The following is a 4,991-nucleotide window of genomic DNA, read 5'->3' on the forward strand; positions in this document are numbered from 1 at the left end:
AGCCAAAACGAGCCGAACACATCTTAGTTCGTGTTCGGCTCGCTAACTTATCGAACGAAATTAACGAGCCGAACACGAGCTTCTTAACGAGGCGAACACGAGCTATTCGCGAACAACGAGCCATTTTGACAGCCCTAGTTTTGAGTCATGTAGATTGTCGTTAGTCACATAGGTCGAAGCGGTGAGCACAATAATATACGTGGGCCACAGAGCTGCTTGAATTGTTAACCACGTAGTTCATAGTTTGTCACATATGTTGTAGTTGTGGGTTGTAGTAGCGTCAATTGATCGTCAAGCTTGTACTAAGGGGCTCCATTTGCTGTGAATTACATAAATCTTGGGCGTAGTGGAGAGCTGTGAGGATAAAACTTTAGGAGTTTTGAGAAGGCCACTATATTCAAAATATGAAAGTTGCATGTAAGTGGTTATTACAGGGAGTTACGACATCTTTGAGATACATGCATCATTATAACTTATTTGAGATGCATCGTTACATCGTCCTTGATGTGCGTCATTACATCGTCTCTTGGGTGCATCACCGTCTTTAAGGCGCATCGTTGCACCATCTTCGTTGTGTGTCGTTGCATCGTCTTTGGGTCACTTTGTTGCCCCGTCATCGGGACACATCCTTACTCTATATTCATGACTCATTGTTGTGTTGAACTGTGTTTCCCTATAAGATTCGCCAATGACGACGAACGCGAGGGTGGTCGGCAGCTGCATGAGCAGAAAGTGTTCGTCGTTTATTCGGTCCATGGTATTATCTATAAGTTGGCTCATTCTCTCTACCTTCAGGTCCAAGTTCCCCTTCTATGCTCCTTTTTAAATTGGTATGACTCTATTTATAAAATTTAAGTGTGGCACCCTTATAAATATTAAAAGACTATGGACCAGTCCATTGGACTACCAAGAGTTATCTGCATGAGCAGCGTCAAAATGATGTGTCGGAAAATTCACAGCAATAGAGTGACATTGTAGAAATTTAGTTTATTATCGACAGTCAAATACATTCGATAATAACGAATAAATCATATGTAATACATTTACTTACGGTTTAGCTATGATAAAATTGACATAACAAAAACACTATTCGGTAATTCAATTACCGACAGATTTAACGACGATTTATATTAATCAACACACCATAATCATTGTTATAGATCCATAAACATGTCATGTTTAACTGTACCTTGGTCATTGATTATATAAATGATGAAACTATCTCTAGAAAAAGTATTGCAGTTCCGTCGGAAAAAGTGTCGCACTTATGTAGGTAAACTGTCCCCAAACTGTTGGCTAACCGTGGGAATTTACCAACGACTATGTCCATAGCAAAAGTGCAACACTTTGCCCGTATGTCACTTATTTGATATACCATCAGAAAACTGTTGCTTGTTCTATAAACCGTCGTAAAAGTATCGACAAGCCATGGAAAACCTGAACCATCAGAAATATATATATATATATATATATATTATATATATATATATATATAACTCACTTTCAGCGCTACAATCTGCACATCTGCAGTTGTAACAGATCAATCAAAACACAACACAACATAACAATAAAACTAATTAAAACATAAATCTTATGCATAAATAAAATAAAAATAATTGAATTAAATCAAATAAAATACACAAATTCACAATAAAACTAATGTTTGCTAACAATAAATTGTTCAATGCACAATCAAACAAAAAAAATAACACTATATTCATCCTCCTCATCTTCCTCTCCTCCTCATCATCATCATCCCCACCCTCATACTGCACTAATTCCTTCCCTTCATGCAATTCCTAAAGCAACACCGTTTTGATCACTTCCCTCATCTCCAATCTCAGTGGGGCTAATTGGGCAACAGCCCCAGTTACAACGTAACGACTCATCTCCATCTCTTGTAAAGTGGAAGAGAATGCACCAGATGTATCAGTAACAGAGATAACATCATAGGTCGATGCCTACGACCCCAATTCATAGACCCTACCCTTATTCTCGCCGACAGCTTCCCTCTAGAGGTCGTACTAAGAAGAATTGTGAGAAGCCCCCAAACCACAGGTTGACTATTGAGATCAACTCTCTTTGAGCCTCAAAAATGCCTCCTACAAAACATATGATTAATGAAAGTGAGATGCTAAATTTTTTTTTATATTTATTTGAATTTTATACTTATTAATCTCCTGAGTTACCTGGGTAGCCTGCGATCTACAGTTCACCCAGGATTGATCCGTTCCGTTGCATGTGGGTGCGCTTGTGTAACGTTGCAGTAGTTGGCTCTTGTCCTTTCTCCAGTGCTTGTCATTTAATGGAGTAGTAAGCATACATTTAAAGTAAAATAAGATTTTATATAAAAAAAAGACTCACCAGCCTCCTCTTGTACTCTGTATGTGGGAGGGCTACACTGGTGTGCTTAGAGGCCCTTGCAGTCATAGCGATAATTTAGCTTTACCTGGTCCCTTTTTCTTTGATACTTAGGAGAGTCTCAGGTTCTGAGTAGTGCGACAACCACATCCTCACCAAGCCACAAAGAGCGCTAACATGTTTGACGTATATCACCAAATTGGTCTCACAAATGATCACTCTTCTTATGCTTAAAGTTCCTACGGATGTGAGCCTTCTTCTTGGGGAAATTAGATAAATCAAAGTCCTATTTTCTAAGGGCTTTACGACGGCTACTTTGTTGAGTTATTTCCGATGACCATCCATATCTAATTTGTTAGTTCGACATATGTGATTTGGTGAGTTTAAGCTAAACTCCAAACACAATCATTAAATCTTTAATATGCATGGTAAAACCAATTTATCTAAGCTAAAGCTTGTGATTTCTTCTTTTCATATAACATTATTTATGAAAAAAAAATTTACATGTGTTATTCAGTGTACCGTATATTTCTATATATATTTTTTATATATTATTAATTAACTCAATAAATTTCAGGATTCAAATACTTCATGATGCAATAAGAAAAAAAGAGGGCATTCCCATACATGGCACACAATTCTTATGTATTGTATATCTCACGTAGACCTTTCTCTCTACACACATAACACTCTAATCTTTAAAATCACATAAAAAATAATATTATTTATCATTTTTTAAAAATGAGATACACATTTTTATTATATATAAATTTAAAACATCAAAATGCTAAGTATTCAAATTTGAAAGTTTTGCCGTCAGATATGTAAATGCGTATGAATTAAGACCAAAATATGTGGAATTTTTTACAAAAACAAGTAGAGATTAAAAGAGGTTGAAATGAAGGGTCTGTTTGGAGCAGCTACAGCTCATTGAATAATCTGCTGATAAATTGATTAAAAATAATTTGCTAATAAGCTAGGTGCAGTAGCTATTACAAATTTTTATTTTTTTGGAAAGGTCAGACCATTGCCAGAAAACTCACCGCGGTGTAAAAACGCTGCTTTTAGTGTTTTTAAAACGCATAAGCTGCAAAAATACAGTTTATCCAAATAGTCCAAACGCGTTTTGAAAACGCGTCCGCACCAAATAAACAGCTCCAAATATAAAGGACTCGATTTTAAACATAAATTTACCTTAAATTAATAAGATTTTATTTTTGCTAACCAATACAGTCATAAAAATAAAAAAATATTGAGCTTCATTTTGTGCAAAATCTGATTTCTCTGTTTCTGTATGCTTTTTTATCAAACAGTATCGCGCTTTCTGAAAAGCTGATTATTCTCCGCGTTTTGTTCTCTGGCTAGTGTTTTTTACTGCCCTCCCGGTATCCTTCAGGAGCAGTTCTCCCAATTTCCCTCCTTTTATTACTGCCCGTCAATCCCATGCACTGCCGAGGTGATACACCTTTCTATATGCTGTCTCAGCCGTTAGATGCGATGTAAAAGTCGTGCCAGATAATGTTTCATGGCGAGCATGCACGTCCCTCAAAGCTGATAGCCTCAGATGCGATGTACGTTAAAAAACCTCTCAAAAATTAAATTTTTTTTCACATTTTAACTGTTTTGGATATTTCCATAAAATTTATATTTAATATATATATATATATGTATATATATAAAGAGAGAGAGAGAGAGAGAGAGAGAGAGATCATTAAACTGAAATGATTTTAAAAGTACTTAGAGAGAGATATATAGATTGGAAGGTAGATGATGAGATAGAGGATAGGGTAAGTTCCTACCTTAATATATAAAGTCTAGATCCTCTAACCTTTTCATCTCTTATTGGGAAAAGGCACATGTCTTGGGTGCTAGTATGACCAACATATGCTAAAGATGCCACAATAATAAAAAGCTAGGTCAATAAGGCTACCCCCAAGCCAATCTAATTCTAGCTATCATGCGAAATAATTTTTAATAAATGATAAGTGATCGGGCTGGCGGCGGTACTCCAATTATGATATAATGTTATTGAGACATAATAATGTATTTACACGTACCCTCATTTTGAAATCTATAATTTCTAAAGACTTGAATGAAAAATGCCATCAATATTATAATATTGAATCAATTTTATCAAAAAAATATGATATTAAATAATCAAGCAAAGAAATTTAATCAATTTTTGTTCTATATTCATCGACTTGAGATATTTGATAAAATCCATTCAATCAATTTACTATGAATTCTAAACCAAAATTTAGGCTAAGGAATCTTATATGTTTATTTTTGATTATTATGTTAATAGAATTGTGCATTCTAACATTGAAATATATACATATATACCGCTTAATTCTTATATATATTTACTTATCTAACATAAAAACTTTAATTTTTACATACATGCCACATCATCTTATGTGTGGAAATATAGATTTCATTTAAAAATATTAAAATGATGATATCTTTGATTTGATATGAAATATTTAAGTGATATCAATGTAAAAAAAAAATAAAATTTAAGCTTTAGATATATCATAAGCGATATGTATGATATATAAACATAAATATCCAAATTATAATTGTTAGATATCAACACACATACATACATACATATATATATTAAATCTTTG

This window comes from Phalaenopsis equestris, unplaced genomic scaffold (genome assembly GCF_001263595.1).
Source record: "Phalaenopsis equestris unplaced genomic scaffold, ASM126359v1 Scaffold000002, whole genome shotgun sequence".
Lineage (NCBI taxonomy): Eukaryota > Viridiplantae > Streptophyta > Magnoliopsida > Asparagales > Orchidaceae > Phalaenopsis > Phalaenopsis equestris.